The 22,498-nt window shown below is 42.7% G+C and overlaps 1 protein-coding gene across 1 annotated transcript in view; it reads left to right on the top strand.

Moving 5' to 3' along the window:
- sdk1a (sidekick cell adhesion molecule 1a) overlaps positions 1-22,498 on the top strand; it is a 1,749,737-nt gene that overhangs the window by 460,706 nt on the left and 1,266,533 nt on the right. The window lies entirely within an intron of this gene.

Here is a 22,498-nt window from a genome sequence, read left to right as displayed (position 1 = left end):
GGGCACCTCAGGGGAACTGTCCTGTCTCCCTTCTTGTTTGCCCTCTACACAATCAATTTCCAGTGTAATACCAGCTATTGCCATCTAGAGACATTGTCAGATGGCTCTTCCATCATAGGATGCATTAATAATAAAGGTGAGTTGGAATATAGGAAGCAGGTGGAGGGCTTCATCCTGTGGTGCAGGGAGAACCAACTGCAGCTCAACATCACCAAGACAAAAGAGTTGGTGTTGGACTTGCAGCATGTCAAAGAGCCCCTGGGACCTGTCATTGTCCAGGGTGAGTGAATTGGAGGTGGCCTACATAAACACCCAACTGGACTTGTCTGACAACACAATGGTTTCTGTACAAGAAGGGCCAGAGCAAACTGTACTTCCTGAGGAGACTCAGGTGTTTTGATATGTACAGCAAACAACCTTTTACTATTCCGTTATAGCAAGAGTATTCTATGCTGTGGTCTCCTGGGGACGCAATTTGGTGACACAAAACACCTTATCAGAAAAGCCAACTCCATCACAAGACTGACCCAGGGCACTCAGGAGGCTGTTGTGGAATAGAGCATGGTTGCAAAATTCAACACCATTATGAACAATTCAGCCCATCCCTTCCAGGGGGATTTGCTTTCAGGGAGTACATTTAGCCAGAGGCTCATTCCTTCACGGTGCGATAAGAAGTATCTCTGATGGTCTTTTCTGCCTGTTGCTATTAGGCAGTTCAATGTGTCCTCCTGTTCTGCCATAGAGAATAAGCGAGCAGACAGGTTAAAGGGGCTAATAGGGAAAAGAAGTCGACAGGCAGGAAAGGATCAAAATCAGGAGGACAAGAGTCTGGATGGAAAACCAAAAGGTAAGACAAACTCGTAATTTGAAAAAGGAAACCAAGCAGGGGGAAAACCAGAAAAACACACTAAGTTCTTTGTGCAAATGTTTCTAAAGGTATCCACAAAGACAGATAGCTAATGTTATCACCACAACGCTATAGTATTATTATACTATTGAGGAACAGATGCGCGGGTTAGGGGTCGGGGCTTGATCTTGGAAATCGCCTAGCAACCAGGTACCACAATAACAATGACCCAATAAATACAAAGTACCGCTGCATTATTGTTAATTCCAATGTAAAAGTAGTTAATATTTTTCAAAAGACACCATACACAGATTAAATTCTTAACCGAAAAGGTTCCAGACAATGATGTTATTGCAAGGTAAATCCTGCTTAGGGAAAAGTTTATTCAGTCAGTCATAGTCCAACCCGCTATATCCTAACACAGGGTCATGGGGGTCTGCTGGAGCCAATCCCAGCCAACACAGGGCGCAAGGCAGGTAAAAGTTTATTTTCCCAAGTAAAATAAAAATGTAATGTGGTTTGTGACACCTCCCCATGTCCTTTCTATCATTCCAGCCACAACTATAGGAAGATAGTACAGACTCAATCTACTGCAGTTATTTTAGCACAATATTTATTATATGTTATGTTTTTTGTTACATTGTCTTATATTGAATTTTGAGTCAGTAAATAAATATCTGTGTGTCCATCCAGTTTCTATATCATTGTTATTTCAACAGATGGCGCATCACAACCATTAGCAATGTTTTTACAAATTCCATACCTAATGGGACATAACACAGGCATATTCATGGCATGGTGCACTGCAAATGTTAATGCCGACGTCTACCTTGATTATGTAGATTTCAAACTTTCTTAGATGGGCAGTTTTCTATATACTATTTAATTTAATCAAATCTAATCTTTTCCAGTTTCTGTACTGGTAAGAATGGGTTTGAGATAGGATAAAATCCAGTCCTGGAGGAACACAGTTATAATAATCTTTTTGTCCACTTTCTACTCCTAATTTAACCTGTGTGGTACCATAAGATCTATTCCAGCAATAGCATCGGCAGCAGAAGAACCCATCCTGGGGGAAGAAGACACTGCATGCCAAGACACATTCCTTTAAGTACATAAGGAAAGTGCATGAGGATATTTTAGAAATCAAATTCCATTCTTCAATAAAAAAAATGTAAGAACAGAAAAACCCACTGAATCTGCCTTCCAATATGAACGTAATGCCCACTCAACATGAGCCCCGCTTCTTATTTGTTGCTACTGAACAAAAAGTTTAGAATGCTGAGTTCAGACCTGTACTCTTCTGTTTGTTATGTTATTTTATTCCTGAGAAAACAACTACTGCCATCTCCTATTGTTTTACTTGGTATCTGGCCAAAGGGTACATTTGCCGAATGCATAACTTGAATCAACTTTCAATTTAAAATTTCTCAATTTGGACTCTGCTTTCACATGTCGTGTCAATTCTAATCTTTCCATTCAAGAATGGAGATCAATAATATGAAAGAGATGTTGTGTGAGTGGCAAAGATTAGTCAGAACATTAGCAGGTTCATTTCACTAAGGGACAAAAGGCTGGCAAACAAACAAAAAGACAGCAGAGACTCGACAGGCTAAATCGGAGAACTTCTGCTTGCAGCTATCTTTCTCCTCTCTAATTACTATGAAGAACAACGTGAGCCAAGTGAAGGCAAGCAGATCCATGATTTCTCATCAAGGCTTTGAAATGTCCCTTTTTCTTGAATATACAGTACCTTTTAAACTCTAACGATGTTTTTAGATAGATAGATAGATAGATAGATAGATAGATAGATAGATAGATAGATAGATAGATAGATAGATAGATAGATAGATAGATAGATAGATAGATAGATAGATAGATAGATAGATAGATAGATAGATAGATAGATAGATAGATAGATAGATAGATAGATAGATAGATAGATAGATAGATAATGATGGCTAAGAAAAATGTTTATTGTCAGGTTTCTGTGGAACATGAATTTTGGCTAAAATGTTATGAAAGTGCAGCAACTGTGCTACAAGTCTAAGACGGATTGAAATGTAAGTAATCAATGTAGACAATGCATATGTCTCTGTTATATGCCATTTGATATAAGATTCACAAAAGCAGTGTTAATGTTTGTGATGAACCATCTGTTGGAATAACAAATACAATGCATTTCATTGCCAAAATGTTTGTGATGTGACATCTGTTGTAATGACAGAGACATATCAATTGGATGGACACACAGACACTTTTCTATTTATTCTTCTTCTTCTCCCACTTCTATGTGGGGTCGATCCACTTGACCAGCCTTCTCCATACAGCTTGTCCCTGTACCTCCTCGCCAGTCAGAACCTTTTCCTTCAGATCTTCTTTTATTTTATCCATCCAACTCCACTATTGGCCTTTCCTACTTTCTCTCCCTCTGTACTTCCCTTCCCATCACTCTTTTGCTCACATATTCATTGTCTGTCTTCATTACATGTCCATACCACTTTGACCTAGTTTTCTGTACTTTCCTAGATATCTCTCCCACCTCTGAGTGTCTAATTTCTTATTCTTCACATATCCATCTCAATGTTCTCATTTCAGGCACATCTAACGTCTTCTTCTGGACTCCCTTTACCCCCCAGGTCTCAGCCACATACACCCATCTTTGCTGGTCTTATCACTGTCTTAAAAACCTTACCTTTAATGTTTTCCTTAATTCTTAGATCACACAATACTCCTGGTACCTTTTTCCAACTGTTCCATCGACACTGAATTCTGTGGGTTATCTCTGTTATCTAATTCTCCTTCTCGGGAAGCCACTGATCCTAGATATATAAACTTATCAATGCTTTTCAATAGGTCTTTCTGTAGGCTAACTTCTGAATGCTGATCATCATTAAACCTCACATATTCTGTCTTCTTCCTATTTATCTTCAGTCTTCTATCTTCCAAAACCCTCACTTCTTCTAACTTCCTCTCCACTTTCTCTTTTCTGGTGCTATACAACACAACATCATCAGCAAAAGGCCTGCACCAGGAGGATTAGTATTTAAGTTTCATCCCATGTATCAACATGTCCACAACCAGATCATAGAGGTAAGGACACAAAGAAGATCCCTGATGTAGACCTACTCAAACTGGGATCTTGTCTGTTACCCCAACACTATTTTGAACCCGAGTCCCCACTCCCTCATATATATCCCGGACAATACGTCTCTTGTAAGACACTTACCTTCTATTAAGGTGGATAAACCACATTCACAAAATCATTTCTGTTATAACTTTATTCTATTGGGTTATTTAGCATGAGCTTCATACATATTTTGTCATTTTTGTACTATTTTGTTTTTATTTTAAAAATAATATTTTTAGTTTTGTGTTACCATTTTGTGCTTTGTTTATGTTTGTGTTTTCCGCCATTTTGTGTATTGGCTCAGTGGCCACAACTCATTTATTTATTTTTTTGATCTTCTATTGAATTTATTTAAAACATATACTGTAACATTTCATACAATCAGCTTAACAAAACTAAATTCAAACCCCCACCCATGAAAAAGAGAGGAAGGCCAACAGCCAGAGTAAAATGTTAAGAGTAGAAAAGAGGGAAAAGAATCCTTCTCCCCAATATAAATGCTAAATCTAAAATGTTATTGATTAGATCCTGCCAGGTATTAAAAAAAGTTTTGAACAGAACATCTAAGTGAGAATTTGTTTTTTTTCCAATTTCAAATAATATGTAACATCAGTTACCCACTGACTTAAAAGAGGAGAGTTAGGATTCTTCCAGTTGAGCAAGATAAGTCTACGTGCCAATAGTGTAGTAAAGGAGATAACAGTTTGTTTGTCCTTCTCCACTTTAAGCCCATTTGGGAGCCCACCAAACACAGCTGTTTACGGATTAGGTGGGATTGTGACCCCAAGGCTGTCTGATAGGTATATAAATATTTTTGTCCAGAATGATGTTAATTTGGTGCCCACCCAAAACATGCGGCCCATTGAGGCTGGAGCTCGATTGCAACATTCACAAGTTGGATCTTTACCTAGAAATATTTTGTACAATTTTAAGTGAGACAGATGTGCTCATTTCTGTAACAGCAGTACAGCATAGCCGTCACATCATCCCCATGGTCGAGTCGTTATGAAGTTATCTCTGAACACCTTTATACTGATCTGAGGGTAAAAGAGGACAACAGTGCCAGCCTGTGGTCCAAGGTGGAATTACTAGTTGTACAAAAGCCTTGACACGTGTCTGGCTATGTGTAAACTCTGTCACTCTGGTTGGGTTGATCTTTTGGTGACTTAGCCACAACTTTAAACTTTATTGCTCTTCATCTTCTCGTCACCCGTTCAACTAAACTGTGGTCATTCCTGCCAGCATGTCAGCTCTGGTGCACGGCAGTAGAACGTCTTCAAATGAGAATGAGCTTTTGACTTTTGAAAGTCAAACTCAAACCTTTGCCAAGATCTAAGCTTTTTAAACCCAGAGAAACTTACCACAGCACCACAAAATGTGTAAGTTATCCAGAGACTTGTATGGTCGTGAACAACATTGTGCCAACTTAAACAGCACTGACCCGATAATGTCACATCATGAAATTCTAAACACTTAATAATAAAAAATACATTTTATTTATATAACGCCTTTCCCATGCTCAAGGCACTTCACAGAATATAAGAAAGAACGGCAGGGTATACAGTATATAGCATTGTACAAAGCAGATAAATAAATAAAGAGGATTAAGACAGTAAATTCAGAGAAAGCCTAACAGACAACATAATTGATGGTCTAGCACACACACACACACTGGTTACATGAGAATTTTGACATAGCGGTAAACTGAAAGAAGGGTAATAAAGTCAAGTAGAGCTAAAAGCCTTCCTGAACAGATGAGTTTTGAGTTGTTTTTTAAAAGAATTCATGGAGTCAGCTGATCTAATTCATTTCGGTAGGTCATTCCAGAGTCTGGGCGCTACATAGCTGAAGGCCCTGTCACCCATGGAGTGTAGAATAGTGAGGGGCACAACAAGATTGCCAAAATCAGAGGACCTTAGTGGGCGGGCAGGCACATAGTGATGGAGAAGGTCACTGATGTAGTTTGGCACGAGGTCGTTTATGGCTTTGTAAGTTATTAGTAGGATTTTATATTCAATTCTGTAGGACACAGGGAGCCAGTGGAGACGGAGCAGGATGGGTGTGATGTGCTCACTGCTGCTGGTTCAAGTAAGGACTCTTGCAGCTGAGGTTTGAATAAGCTAGAACTGTGATAAAAGATTAGAAGGGGCACCTGCCAGTAGGGAATTACAATAATCGATGCGGGATGTGATAAAAGCATGGACAAGTTTCTCAGCATTAGAAAAGGAGAAGAAGAAGCGAACACGAGATATGTTACGGAGGTGAAAGTAAGAAAGTTTCTTAATGTGATTTATGTGGGAGGAATCAAAAATGACACCAAGATTCTTTGCAGTAGAGGCAGGTCTGATGAGATCATCGCCAAGATGGACTGGGAAGGAGTTCATTTTATTAAGCTGCACTTTAGTCCCAATTTGCAGGAGTTCAGTTTTTTTGCAATTTAATTTTAAAGAGTTCTGCTCCATCCAGGTATTAATTTCACTGAGGCAGGATGTGAGCTGAGAAAGCTCTGATGAAGTTCCACTTTTAACATTGAAATAAAGTTGAGTATCATCTGCATAAAAATGATAACCCAGTCCATAGCTACGGATAATATGGCCAAGGGGAAGTATATAAATACAGAATAGAAGAGGACCGAGAACAGAGCCCTGAGGAACTCCTTGTGTGACTGGTGCTGAGCTGGACCTGCTGTTGCCAAGACTAACAAACTCTTGCCTATCAGTCAGATAGGACTTGAACCACTGGAGGGCAGTGCCAGAGATACCCAGCATGTTCTCCATTCTGGACAGTAGGATGACATGTCTGACAGTGTCAAATGCTGCACTGAGGTCTAATAGAATTAATATGCTGCTTTGTCCAGAGTCTCCTGCCATAAGCAAATCATTGGTTACCCGAAGAAGAGTAGTTTGGGACAGCAATGGACATTATTACCATCAACTGAATAACACAAAAGTTCAGCAACCAGTATCAAAAATAGGACACCAAATGGCGTCACAGCGAATATAAAAACGCAGTCATGTGTCGGTTTATATCTGACAAAGTTGTGACGATTTGTACTTATGGCTGAGGGCCCTAGCAAAACAATAATAGTGTTCTAGAAACTGCCAAAACCATCCGCCATAATAAATTAGTCAAACCTGGCTGTACTGATGGCACGGAAATTACTGGTGCATGAAACATACCCTACAACATCACCCTGCTACCAGCAGCCATTTGTATCTCATTGGGTTTTCACCACATCCTGGTCCTCACATTTGCCTGATTGAGCAAAACTAGAATTTATCAGACAAAATGATGCTTTTCCAATCCTGTGTGCCCACTACAGTAGTACCTACTTGTTTTTCAAAGGCAACAGTGCAAATGAGTAGGTCTGTGTGCTGCCATTCCTGTCCGTGACGAGGTGTGACTCTTGACATTGATTGACTGCAGCTGATTTGTTACTTGACTTATGCTATGTCAGCCACTATCAAGCCATTTCACCAGATGTCTGCTTCCATCTACTGTGTCAGATGGACCATCCAAACATTTGTGACACTGTTATAGTCTCCTGTAGCACTACCTTTCTTACTACATTTATGCTAGGTGCCCATGACCACGTTGCGCTCAAAGTCCATTAAATTTTAATCATTTCCATTCCTCTTTTTCAGTTTCTCACACTCATGATTCTTTGGTACCTGCTGACCTGCTTTAAATAGAAATTCCTGCCCAATGGATGTTATCACTGCACAGCAGTCAGTCAATGAAATGGGAATGACAGGCTGACTTAACAATAAAAGTTAAACATCTTCAATGGAGGCAACAGCCATTTTGTACAGGTCTTTTATTTCTCATATTTTGAACTTCTCCATCCTGATTTGGTATTGATTAGAGTCAGCGGTTAGAGAGTGTGGTGTGCACCACTTCTAACATCATGGATGGCCACCTCTCCACTTTGTATTCACTTTAAGTTTGAAGAATGAAATATAAAACTGTTAAGAGCTCACCCTGCCTGTTACCTTCTTACTCCTCTACTGTGTGGTAAATGGCTTAGATCAATTAAGTCCAGCGTCCCCACACATATTGACAGTGCTTATCCACAAGCTGTGACAAACAGTACATAAATGTAACATCTTGACCTTAAGAGATGTTCACAATAATTTGATGATTATGTCTAAGTGTGTTTCTGCCTTAATTGGTTGTCTGGGGGCTGTTAGTTAATGATTATTGCTATTGTCCTGATGTTGTGTATTTGTATTGATGTTTTATTTGTACAAGCTTTTACTAAATCAACTTCTGAGCAGCTGATGTTGCTTGGATAGCACAGTTTTTACTTGAAAGATTACATCTTGCCTGAAGAAGGGGCCTGAGTTGCCTCGAAAGCTTGCATATTGTAATCTTTCTAGTTAGCCAATAAAAGGTGTCATTTTGCTTGGCTTTTCTCTACATTCATAATGGCTAACACGGTACAACACCCTAGTCATTACAAGAAAGAAAGAAAGAAAGAAAGAAAGAAAGAAAGAAAGAAAGAAAGAAAGAAAGAAAGAAAGAAAGAAAGATCATTTTTTAAAATTCTGAATTGAACTTTATTAATCTATAATTAACCCTTTCGGCCCTGACATCCTGTTACTAGTACACATCTATGCAGCCATTTTTGTAAAGCACAGGTACGTTTGTGGCCGTTGGAACCGGGCCTGCTACTATTAGCACAGACTGGAGAGAGGCGGCAGTTGCTTTGGGTACCACCTGGTGGCATGCAGTCCGCGAAACACGAACATTTAAAATGGACGCCTCTGTGCATCACATAGTAAGTAGCTCCACTTTCAATTTTATTTCCTCAAGAAGATGGAGGTATTTGACAACTATTGCATAATAATAGTGATTTTTTTTTATCTTTCTTATTTTGAGCTTCCTAGACACCCCAAAGGCTGAAAGGGTTAACAAAACATTTACAATATCATAAGTAAAGCAAACAAAGAAAACCCTAACTCACCCTAGAAAGAAAACAATACTTAATTCATTTGACAAATTAGAAAAAATCAATTCATTATCTTCAAATTTACACATTGCCTCATGAACACACCATTTTTCCACAAAAGAAATCACATTTGCAGTCATTCTGTAGAATTTATTTTTCAAATACACCCTGGCTGTCCATGAAATATTCTTATCATGTCACGTTGTTGATTTGACTTCACTGGCTCTTTTCTGGATTTATAAATGGCCAGCTTGGCCTGTCCAATGAGGACATTTTCCAAGCTGACATTCATCTCATTTATTCTTAATTCCATCAACACCATAAATAAAGATACAAGAAGTTTATTGTCATATACACAGTAAAAACACATGTTAAAACCATGTAATGAAATTCTTACTTTGCTTGCTCACCTTCATATACAAAGACAGAAAGACAAAAGAAGTATTAAAGCAAATAGCAATTACAATTATAAGATTACAAAATAAGGTGCTCAGTGTCTGATGACATACCACAGCAGTCAATGCCATTTATGAGGCTATGAGTTGTGGTTTGGATTGACTTTAACTTTTAGTATTGTTGAGGATTGCTTGTGGAAAAAAACTATGTGACAGTCTTGTGATGCGTGATTTCACACTCCTGTAGCGCCTCCCTGAGGGAAGCAGCGTGAAAAACGTGTGTTGAGGATGAGTATTGTCTTTAATTATGTTGCGTGCCCTCCTGATGACCCTACTAGTGTAGATGTCCTGTAGGAAGGAGAAGGTTGCTCCAGAGATGTGATGTGCAGTTTTAATTACACGTTGGATTGCCTTCTTTTCCTGCAAGGAGCAGCTACCGTGAAATACAATAATAGAGCAGGTGATAACACTCTCTATTGTACCCCTGTAGAAATTGTTGAGAATTTTGGTTGGCATGCCAAATTTCTTCAACTTCCTCAGAAAAAACAGTTTTTTGTGTGCTTGGTTAATGAGGTGTTGTGTATTGTAAGACCAAGTCAGGTCCTCGCTGATGTGGGTTCCAAGGAATTTGAAGATTTTTACTCTCTCCAATACACAATCATTAAAAAGCAAGTTAAGAGCAATAAAAACAGAATTAAGAACATTTAAAATGTCTAGAACAGAAAGGAAAGCAATGGAAAATGGTCTCTCTATCTCACTCTACAGAAAGGACATATGTCCATGACTGAAGGATCAAGCAGTGAGACATACGAATGAACAGTAATGATGCCGTGGAACACACGCCATTGCAAATTGCCAGTTCTTTTGTTCAGTGGTGGTGTATATAAGTTCCTCCAAATTGGTCATGCATGGTGTTTCTGCCCCCCCCATGTCTGCTCCTCCAGGGTGTCTCTGGTGTTGTGCTCAATGGTTCCCGATGTTATGCCAGCCCACATAGTCTGTAGAGCTCTTTCCCCACAGCACTGTCTAATGTAGTCGTTCTATGCTGTAGATGGCGTGCATACAAGACTTCAGTACCCTCAGGTTCCAAACCCGCCGGTACCACAGTCACATCAGGGAAGCCTTCACTGGACTCAATAAGAGATTTGACTTCAGCTGAGAGGCTGGCTTGGTTAGCCTGCCTCAGTGAGTGTGGCCTCAAGACCTCCACCATCTTCTCAGTACTGTACTAGCAGCACCTTCCCATATCTATTAGATGGCAGACCCGGGTTATTTTAGAGTTTATTATTAATAAGAAAGAAAGAAAGAAAGAAAGAAAGAAAGAAAGAAAGAAAGAAAGAAAGAAAGAAAGAAAGAAAGAAAGAAAGAAAGAAAGAAAGAAAGAAAGAGAAAGAAATTTTATCAATCCTGAAGGAATTGCTGGGTTACAGCAGCAGACAGAAAATGCAGAAATATACATATGACAAGACCTATAATAATCTTAGGTGTGTTGGTGAGATACAAATGCACAGATAACAATAATTACGTTATCTGTAAGTAAATTAACAAAGTGTAGGTATTAACTAAATGCAAAGTGATTAGAATTGCTCATACATACTGTATCAGTTACAAATTCACAGTACAGGATGCCAGTCATTGCCACACTATGTTGCACATGGCATCATTGTCTGTTAAGAAGCACATAGGGACACCTTGGCCGAGCCTGGTGGCTGAAGGTATAAATGACCTCACATGGTGCTCCTTGTATCGAAGCAGTTGTCTCATTTTGTTACTGAATGCACTCCTCCGTTTTGCCAAAACCTCATACAGGACGTGAGAGTCATTGTCCAAGTCAGCAAGCAGCTTCCTGAGTGACATCTATTCTACCAGTTCCTCCAGTGAGTCCAGTATGACTCCCTAGATTAAACCAGTTGGTATCGCCAGCATTAATGTCATCTCCCAGCACAATGCCACATACAATAGAAAACTGCACTGGCTACTACAGACTGGTAAAAAACGTAAGAGGGGCCTGCATACACCAAACAACCTCCTCAGAAAATATACCCTTGTTGTATATGTCCTCTAAGCTGGTACTCCTCTCAACCTTGTTGTTCAGATGCATCCTAAGGTATTTGTTGTCTTCACCACCTCCACATCTTCATCAACAGTAAGAACTGGGGGCAGAGTGGGCTTGACCCACCTAAAGTCTATGATTATCTCCTTTTGTCTTACCAATATTGAGCTGCAGGTGGTTTAATTTGTACCATTCAACAAAGTCTTTTGCTGGTGTTCTGTGTTCATTCTGTTGCCCACTGCTGACGCCCCCAACTGTGGCCGTGTCATCAGAACATTTCTGCAGATGACATGATTCTGTATTGTAACCAATGTCTGAGGTGTACAGGGTAAACCGGAAGAGATGCACTACACTTCCCTGTGGAACCCCTGCACTACTCATGACCATGTACACAGATACACAGTTCTTAGGCTGCACAAACTGTGGTCTTCCACTTAGGTAGTCCATTATGCAGGACACCATGGTAGCATTGACGCTCATTGACCAGAGCTTCTCCCCCAACAGTTTGGGCTGGATGGTGTTGAATGCACTAGAGAAATCATAAAACAATTTACTGACTCTGCATCACAGTTTCTCCAGATGGCAGCATCATCCGCCCCATGTGCTCCTGGTAGCCTGCAACCTTTGAGTAGTAGTAGCAGTAGTAGTAGAAGCAATAATATTGAGACATTTTTACTTACATCATGCCCGACCAACATGCAACACGCTGCCACTTTCTGGAGCCATGATGCACTATACATGGACATATGAAAATGCGTCACTTCATGTTATGTAATAGTAAACACCGCTCAGCTTACCTGCTGTACTCCACACCCCTGTTTCCATACCACTTGTTCAGTGATGTCACCTTTGTATGGCATGTGCTGTTAATGACCTCACTGCATGTGCCCAGGGTGCATGTTTTAGGGTAGAAGCAGAAGCAGTCATGGAGGTCTCATTGTCACACGTACAGAGTACCATGAAATTGATACTTGCAAATCCAGCTGGCATGCAGCATGTCACCACTCTCCAGTGTCATGATAAACAAGAATGTATTAAAATGCAGAATTTCAGTATATGTCTGAGGTGGCCTTAATTACTGAATGCCAGAGACTGCAATTCAGAGCTTAACTGAGCGCTTCTTCAATAAAGATCAGTCAATCCTTCAATTTTTTTAGCTTCTTATCTAGTTAGGGGTTTACACGACTTTCCTTCAGTTGGACTGTTCCTTAAAACTATCTTATATAGCACCTGTCACAGCAAGCAGCATTACAATAAACTTTGAAATAAATTAAAAAAAAAAAACAATGTACTTTATTTTATTTTGATCTGCGCCTTCCCCAGGAGGGTGCCTCTCCACACTGCACAGATTTTCAAATGCCAAGCAGCGCACCGACAATCAAGCAACTCTCAAGATTGCTGGACTGGTAGCATCAGTAAGAATGATAATAACATGTTAAAAAAAAGAAAAAAATGAAGAAAATAATTGCAGTGCTGGATCAACTCGCAAAAAGCTATATTGTGAATGATGGGGTAGAGCTTGCCACTAATCCAATTATCTCAGTTTATAACCACATGAGCAAAGGCAAACACGAAGCGACACCTGATACTCGGACCACATTTACTGCGAGGGACGTAGCTTGCTGCCTGTTGTGAAGAATGGTTGTCAGTGGAGACGGCTTCCATTTCCGTGTCTCTTAGCTTCATTATTTTTAAGCACACTTCATGGCAATTATTGCTGCATCTATTTATCTTGACCTTGAGAAATTACAACACCATTGGGATTTGTTGCGGCACGTTACTGTTGATAAATACCCTCCACTGTAAGGCACTGTGCTGATATTAATATGTAGCTTTAAAAAATCAATTACAAAAATGATGGCTGTTTAAAAAATAATAAGTTTACAGAGCTAATAAGATTGTTCGTTAAATGCTGTTGCCCTTGAGCTTTGTTTTTTTTTTTTCTCTCTTTCTCTGAATCTCAGGTTTGTCTGAAAGTGAAGCTGACGATATTAGCCGATGTGGTTTATTAAATGCTGACCATACATTTTTGCAGCCCAATGTATGTGGACCTCTGTGTAAAATTATAGAATATTTAGGACTGCTCTCTTTATATGTTACACTCCTGTCAGTCATTAATTCACTAAATTGTTTCATTACATCTTAAGTTGCTCAGGTCCAAATGATTTGTCTACCATGAGGTAATACATTTGCATGCTTTGAAAATGATATTGTAACAGAAGTGAAGTGTAGGCTCATTTTAAAATTGTCTGAGGATGGGTCGATATTCTATATGGGGAGAAAATGTGCCACAGTGCTCTCCATTTTAACAGGACCTTTCTGCATGGAAAGCAGTTTCTACAGAGAAGAATAAACCAGGGTCTTTACGAGCATCTCAATAACCCAGTTATTAACAGATACCTGATTTCTAAAATGTCATGTAGAGAAAATCGGGTGATTGGCCTCTGAGAAACCTGATTAACAGATTTCTCTGCAAATAACCTCATTATATGGCCATTGTGATACCCAGAGGGTGTACAGGCACCCCAAACCCCGGACAGACACAGAGGCCAAGTCCAGCACACAACACACCTTTATTCAGCTTCCCACCTTATACAGCACAGTCCAGCAAGCACAATAACCAGAAAGACTTTCTTCCTTTCTCTCTCTTTCTCCTGCATCTTGTTTGCCTCCATTCTTCCTGGTAAGCTTCACCTTCTCCCACCCGACTCTGGCTCCCTGAGAAGTGGTGGCTGGCTCCTTTTATAGGGTACCCGGAAGTGCTACCGGTATCTGGTAATCTTCTTCCGGCAGCACTTCCGGGTGTGGCGGAAGCCCAACATAGTAGGGCCGTGCAGGCTCAGCAGCACCCCCTGGTGGCACCCATGGAACCCAACAGGGTTGTAGCAAACTCCCTGTGAGAATCCGTGGTGCTGTAGCGACCCACGGGGGCTGCCCTCTATCCCCCCCGGCCCATCTACTATACAGGCATCCAAGCCATCCACCACACCATGTAAACCCTTAACCGGGTTACCATTAAAGATTTTGTAGTCTTCATGTGTTCATTGCACTTTATCAGCCTGCACATGTGTTTGGTTTGAGCAGCCACAGATAGAAGTGTCCACAAAATACATTTCCTTAGGCAAGTGTCTGGGTGATCGCAGTATTCCTTCTCCTGGCTTGAATAATCCGCGTCCATATTTCAGAACTTGCTAAATTTATGTTGATGACCAATGGTAAACTCAGCAATGACATCTTGAGAGTATTAGGGTAACACATTATAAGTAATGTGCATTATGTAGTCCGATTAATTTGTAAAGTAATGCATATCTTATTGAAGGACAAATACCCGTGTTATTAATATGCCAGCAGTACTGGGTATAGTTCAAGTAGCACATGTATCGGTCCTTTGGAGGGCTCAGTCACACAGCCAGGCAGAAAAGAGTTTGCTAAGTGCAATCCACTAACAGAAACCTATCAATAAATTTAATTAAACATATTTATGACACACGAGAAAATGATCACAGGTCTCATGCTTATTTTCAGATTCATGACGGCCAATGACTATGATTAACTCTCATTTTTCTGGGGCATTTTAATGATGCTATGACAAATGAGAACTCCAGAAGATTACTTACCTACGTAAACGCAGATTTTCAAGAAACTAGGTTTCTGCCTTCACAGGGTTATTCACCTTAATCCGGTTATGTGTGTTGGTCTCTTCAATAAACTGTTGGGGTACCCATCCTGGCACACTTTACGGTACTCCAAGACATCATACACTACGGCTTGTGCAGATCGTGCAAATTTTGTGAATTTCCCCTTGGGATTAATAAAGTATCTATCTATCTATCTATCTATCTATCTATCTATCTATCTATCTATCTATCTATCTATCTATCTATCTATCTATCTATCTATCTATCTATCTATCTATCTATCTATCTATCTATCTATCTATCTATCTATCTATCTATCTATCTATCTAGCTGATAACCAAATGTGCAGCAATAGCGGACAACGCAATTGGTCGGTCTTCTCCGATGAAGGCATTCATCATGTCGATGTAAGCTTGTCTGCGTGATTTTGATGGCTGACCAGAACGAGGTTCGTCAGTTACACTTGTTCTTCCCGTTTTAAACCTTTCTACCCACTCATACGCTTTTCATTGAGTCATACAGTTTTCACTTCCGTACTGAGCAGCTTGCACTCTCTCTGCCCTAAAGAAATTCTCAGTAATAGTGAAACTTTGCAGCGGAGCATCCATGTACATTTGACCTTGGCTTCATTTAGACTAAAGGCAGAGAGCACTGTGTTATGTGTGTATGAATTACCCATAAGCCATTGTGCACATGTTGTATTGTGTTAGCTTCTTTCCATTGCGGTTACTGTGCACTTTTCAAATTGCCTTTACTTTTTAAGTCACCCCCTCGTATTGATGGTGGAACTCATTTGAAAAATGTTACTTAAGAAACAAGTTATTTAAGACATCCTAACTAAACGGCATCAATTCATTTTTTGACAACTTTTTTTTTACCTTATCTGGTGCCATAACTCAGGTGACAAACTTAAGTGGCCATTCATACTAATCTTTCAAAAATCATTTAAATCAATTTATTTCTGTCAGCTTTACTGAAGCTCAAGGTAAGCATTCAGACTGACAGTGATATAGTGAACCTCAGGAACCTTCTCCCTGTTTTGAATGATAATTATCGTTTTATTAATAATACGTTTGCTTTCCATTTTTCTCTTTTAATAATATTCCAGTGATGGGGAAAATAAAAATGTCTGTTTTTTATCATATGGCCTTCGTTATTTGTCTATTTATGGCTCTGCTGTCATTATAGTAATACCCCTGTTTTTGAGTTCCAGTGTGGTACAGTGTGGTTCTTAATTGGGCCTCTTAGATTAAAGAGTTAAAGAACTCCTGTGTTACAGTAACACCCCATTACAACTGGCCCCTTCACTTCACACAGGGCAACTGTGAGTTTATTTTGAGAGTTTGACGGGTTCACCAAGTCTTAATTCAACCGCAAGAGCTGACAGGTTGACATAATTCAAGAATCGGTTACAATTCACTCTGCTTGAATAAGACCCTTCACCACAAAAAGCAATTACCACACTGGAGGAGTATATTAGGGCTCATTGTGAGCCTTTGACATGCACTCTCAAAGATGCCATTTTACGCCCACTGCCCCGGCTGTAAGAGTGCGTGTCATTAGGGGTCATTTTTATGGAAGAATCTGTTACAGTGTACCCCTATTACAATTGAGCCCTTCACTCCAGAGGGTAAGATCAACAGAGAAGGACAACCCAGAGCTCCCAGTGATCATCTCAATGATGTCACTACCTCCCCCAAAGTCAACAAACAGAGAGCACACTTTCTTGGATTCATATGTTGAAGGAAAGGTGGTTTGGGGAGAATTTAACAAAACTGGCCCCATTACAATATAATCTTCCACCACACAGGGAAATGACAACAGTACTGGACTTTACTGGATGTTCAGCCTGTGCCACGTAGTTTGTTGATGACACCACAATGCTCACATCAACTGCAAGAGAGCAAGTTGGGTCCGGAAAATGGAGGAATCTCTCCCAGGGCACCCAAACACAATAGGGCCCTTCTCCGCAAAGAGTAGTTTCAACACTGGAGAATGTTCCAGGACTTATTTTAAGCCAGTGACAAAAGATGGTATAGTGTAGTGTCATGGCTATATCACAGTCAACAGATTATGGGTTCTTATCTTGAAGGAGGAGTGATTTATAACAATTTAATAAAACAGGTCTTTTCATAAATGGGGCCTGCACAAAGGAGGTTGATTTCAATACTGGAGAATATTCCAGGGCTTATTGTAAGCAGTGACAAAAGATGGCACAGTATAGTCTCATGGCCATATCACAGTCAACAGATTATGGGTTCTCACCTTGAAGGAAGGGTGGTTCATTAGAATTTAGTAAAATAGGCCTTTTTGTAAATGTACCCTACACAATGGAGGTTGATTTTAATACTCGAGAATTTTTCAGGGCTTATTGTAGGCAATGACAAAAGATGGTACATTATAGTGTCAAAGCCATATCACAGTCAACAGATTATGGGTTCTCACCTTGAAGGAGAATTTGATAACATGGGCCTTATTATAAATGGGCCCTACAAAATGGTGGTTGACTTCAACACTGGAGAATATTCTAGGGCTCATTTTAAGCAGTGACAAAAGATGGTGCAGTATAGTGTCATGGCCATATCATAGTCAACAACTATGGGTTATCACCTTGAAGGAGAATTTGATAACATAGGCCTTATTTGAAATGGGCCCCACACAATGGAGATTGATTTCAACAAGTTCAAGTTCAAAGTTTATTGCCATGTGCACAGTAAGGAAACACGTTTCCCTGTACTGTACAATGAAATTCTTTCTTTGCTGTCCACACCAAATGACAAAACCAACGTATAAAGATAAACATAAATAATAAGTATCAGATAGATAATAAGTAACAGGCAGCATAAAGTTGTAATAATATGCCCTTTGTCCGCCTCTTGAACCCTCAGGTACCACTCTGATGACCAGGTGAAAGTATAACTACTCTTTATTTTATAATTATACGGTGCACAAAGCACTCTCCACACCACACTCTCTCAATAACCACAATCCTCCTCGCCCAGACACTTCGCCCTCCTACCTCCCAGCTCAGCTCAGTGTCTGGGCTTTCCCATAGTCCTTTTATATCCCCTGACCCAGAAATGGTTCCTGGCCAAACCCACAAGTCCGTTTCCTTCCGGGTCAGGGTAAACAGTCCTCTTCTTCACCCCGGGAGTACGTCGTTTCTTCCGGTCACGTGACTGTGACGCACTCCCGGGTTATAGGGCACGCAAGAGCCCACTAGCCCCCCTACAGTGACTTCCGGTGGTCCGCAAGGTATCCAGCAGGGCTGTGTATAGAAACTACAAAGTCCATGAGGCCCTGCTGGAACTCGGGGCACCATCATGCTGTCCGGAGGGCTCCTCCTAGCGGCCTGGGGGTGGCGACCGGAGTCTGTAGCTGGTCGTCCATCACAGTTCCCTCCCCTTAGCGACGACAACTGGGGCGGAGCGTCAATCCCCGAGAGGGACGTCCTCCTCCAGGAGAACGTGTCATCCGGACCTTGGCTATGTTGTCTAGATCCCCCGGCGAACCTTGGGGGAACGGTGTATCTTCTATCCCACCGCTCCCCTGTCCTCCGGGGACAACTTCGCCACACGTGGCCTGGTTGCCGACAGTTGTAGCACCGCCGACGTCCTCCTGGTGGCCTCTCTTCCCGAGACCTGAAACATCTCGGGAATTCGGTCAGCTCCACCCTTTCCTCCGCCAAGGAGGGGTTAACGGCCGCTTTGCTGCTCTCTGCCCATTTTTTTAACTTGTCAGGAGACCCGCGTTTAATTTCGGGGATCTCCTGCTTTCTCTGGGGCTTGTGCACAGCGTGAGGCTCTCTATGGAAAAGAGAGAGCCTCTTTGCTGTTTGCACGCCCGTTGTCCTGTGTAATTTCGGAGGCGGCGTCATTAGTACCGTATCGCTCCGGGTAACAACACTATTCAGCTGTACCGGGGAGATCGGCACTTCCCCCGCCCCTCCGGTAACCAACGGTAACCCCCTTAATTTATCGGTCCGGGTCTGGAGTGGCGACTCGCTCTGGCAGGCCACGTCACACGCATGCCTCCGAACGATCGCTTCCTCCCCCGACCAATCAGTCATGGTGCCACACTCCAGTGTCGGGTTCACAATGCTTTGACACCCGCTACTGATTAAACGCGGTGTCAGCTCGCACTGTGTCTCCTTATCATATACGGTACAGTTTAGGCTTAGGCTTACCTGTACCGCCAAATCAATCGAGGCCGGGGCTTCACGGCCTAATCGCCGAAGGTATTTCTGGAGTCCTTTGAACGGCGCTTCTGCCGTAGTTCCCAGCTCCTCCACACGTGCTTTTATTCCCTCTAGAGTCTGTAAGAAAGTGTATAGGGGCTCGAGATATTTCTCGAGCTTCCGCAAGTTTATAAAGTTAATTGTCTCAGCCGGAGGCAAGGTAGCTTCCGCGTTCTTCTTACCTTCCAGCCGGGAGCCAATGGACACGTCCGCATCTGGCACGTGTTCTGCTGATGAGCGCAAGGGCTCCTGGGACATGGAGTCCTTAGAGGAACGGGTAGCCTCCCGTGGCTGGCTGCGGTCTGCCTTTTTAACTTTGTCGGCAGACCGTACAGTCACTTCCCGCCCCTCTTTACCTTGGTTAGACTTCGGCGCTGCTCCGCTCGCCGCCCCCTTCCCCTTCAGGGAGCCCAGACTTGTCGGGGAATTATTGACCTCACCGACGGCTCGAAATTGACCTTCTTCCTGGTCGCTGTCGCGCAAGGTCACGTGGACATCGTCAGCGTATGGGCTTCCTTTCTGCGGACGCCTAGACTGGCTTGCTTTCTTTTCCTCGCGGCCATCTTGTCTAGGTGTGAGGCGGGCGTGCTCTTTGTCTGCTTCGTGCAGACAAGGCTCTGCAAACAGAATAACAAGCTCCCGGCGGTTCGCGTGCTTCCCCAGCACTTACCTCGGAACGTATGCGGTCTCGCTCCAACTCCCTGTAATAATCTTCGGGAGTTGCAATCCTGCAACGTTCCGGCTGTCGTCCCCTTCGGGTTTGCTCTGCGTTGAACTGCGCCCGGTCTTCCTCACTGCCGGTCAGGTAAGACCATAGCATCTCCAGCCCATCTGGGACCGAAGTCTTCTGGCTAGTTCCAGTCTTCTTCCCCGATTTCTTCCCCATAGTCTGCTGTAGTAGAGGACGGCTCACAGCTGCAGCGCTCTTGGTCGCGGGTGGGGTTTTCACCTCCGCGGTTTTAAGAGGGACCTTCGTAGGGTTCTCTGCTACAACAAAAGTTATGTTTCTTGCAGATCCTCTGCCACCGGACGGCCAGAGTATCCTGCCGACTACGCCACTTGTAATAATATGCCCTTTGTCCGCCTCTTGAACCCTCAGGTACCACTCTGATGACCAGGTGAAAGTATAACTACTGTTTATTTTATAATTATACGGTGCACAAAGCACTCTCCACACCACACTACTCATATAAATCACAAACTCTCTCAATAACCACAATCCTCCTCGCCCAGACACTTCGCCCTCCTACCTCCCAGTTCAGCTCAGTGTCTGGGCTTTCCCATAGTCCTTTTATATCCCCTGACCCGGAAATGGTTCCTGGCCAAACCCACAAGTCCGTTTCCTTCCGGGTCAGGGTAAACAGTCCTCTTCTTCACCCCAGGAGTACGTCGTTTCTTCCGGTCACGTGACTGTGACGCACTCCCGGGTTATAGGGCACGCAAGAGCCCACTAGCCCCCCTACAGCGACTCCCGGTGGTCCCCAAGGTATCCAGCAGGGCTGTGTATAGAAACTACAAAGTCCATGAGGCCCTGCTGGAACTCGGGGCACTATCATGCTGTCCGGAGGGCTCCTCCTAGCGGCCTGGGGGTGGCGACCGGAGTCTGTAGCCGGTCGTCCATCACAAAGTATAAAAACAGAATAGACGTATAAAGTGTAATGTGCAGGTAGGTGTGTGATGGACAAGTCAAATACAGTTACGGTTGTGTGAGGTAGATAGAATGAAGTGAACCATGGTTATAAACTCCAGTCAGTTACAGTATTTAGGAGTTTAATGGCCTTGGGAAAGAAAGAGTTCTTTAGCCTGGAAATCCTGCATTTCATACTTCTATTCTTCCTGCCTGAGGGTAGAAGTGTGAACAGTTCATGTTGGGGGTGGGTGGAGTCCCTGAGGATGGAGGCAGTTTTCCTGCGGACTCTGCAGAAAGGGCAGTGGGGTCCTGGTGATCTTTTCAGCAGTCTTTACCACTCTCTGCAGGCGTTTGCGGTCCATAGCAGTAGTGTTGCCAAACCAAACAGTGATGCAGCTGGTCAAGATGCTCTCAACAATGCAGCTGTAAAAGTTGCCGAGGGTCTTAGTCGATATACCAAACTTCCTCAGCCTCCTCAGAAAGTACAGATGCTGCTGGGCCCTCTTGACCAGCTGTGTGGTGTTAAGTGTCCAAGTGAGGTCCTCACTGATGTAGACGCCCAGGTACTTAATGCTGCTCACCCTCTCCACTTCAAGCCCTCAGATGAACAGTGGCCAGTGAGGTCTCCACTCCGTCCTCATGTCCACTATCATCTCCTTCGTCTTGTCTGTGTTGAGGGTGAAGTTGTTGTCCTCACACCGTGACACCAGACTGGCCACCTTCCTCCTGTAGGCCACCTCGTCCCCTCCAGTGATGCATCCTGTCACTGCGGTGTCGTCTGCGAACTTTAGGATGATGTTATCTTTGTGGGAGGCGACACAGTCGTGGGTGAACAGGGTGTAGAGGATTGGGCTGAGGACGCATCCCTGTGGGGTCCCTGTGTTTGTGACTGTGGTGGCTGAAATCCTATTACCAATCCTGACAGACTGGGGCCTGCCGGTCAGAAAGTCTATGAGCCAGTCACAGAGGGTGGGGTGCAGGCCAAGTGCAAACAGTTTATGGGTGAGTTTATGGGGGATAACCGTGTTAAAGGCAAAGCTGTAGTCAACAAATAGCATCCTGATGTAGGAGTCTTTGTTCTCCAGATGGAAGAGGGAATAATGTAGTGTGGCCGCGATGGCATCTGAGGTGAATCTATTGGGTCGGTAGGCATACTGCAGGGGGTCCAAAGTGTCCGGTATGCTGCTCTGAATGTGGACCAGCACCACTCTCTCAAAACACTTCATGATGATTGGAGTGAGTGCTGCCGGCCTGTAGTCATTCAAGCAGGTGGGTGGGCTTTTTTTAGCAAGAAGGACGATGATTGTAGTCTTAAAGCAGGATGGAACAATGCTCTGGCTGAGGGAAAGGTTGAAGATGGAGCAAAGAACATCAGTCAGCTCATTGGCACATGCTCTGAGAGCCCGCCCAGGGATGTTGTCTGGTCCTGCTGCCTTAAGGGGGTTTGATCTTCCTTAGTGCATTGTGTACCTGACCTGAAGAGACCATTGGGGGAGGGGAGGGGGGTTGGGTGGTCCAGGTGTGTGTGTGCCTCCACTTTGTGCTGTTGCTGGATGTTTCAAAGTGGGTTTAGAAAGTGCTGAGATCATCCGGCAGACTGTCTGTGGAGCTGATTGT

The sequence above is a fragment of the Erpetoichthys calabaricus genome, chromosome 11, assembly GCF_900747795.2.
Source record: "Erpetoichthys calabaricus chromosome 11, fErpCal1.3, whole genome shotgun sequence".
Taxonomy (NCBI): Eukaryota; Metazoa; Chordata; class Cladistia; order Polypteriformes; family Polypteridae; genus Erpetoichthys; species Erpetoichthys calabaricus.
This window is presented reverse-complemented; position numbering and strand designations above follow the sequence as displayed.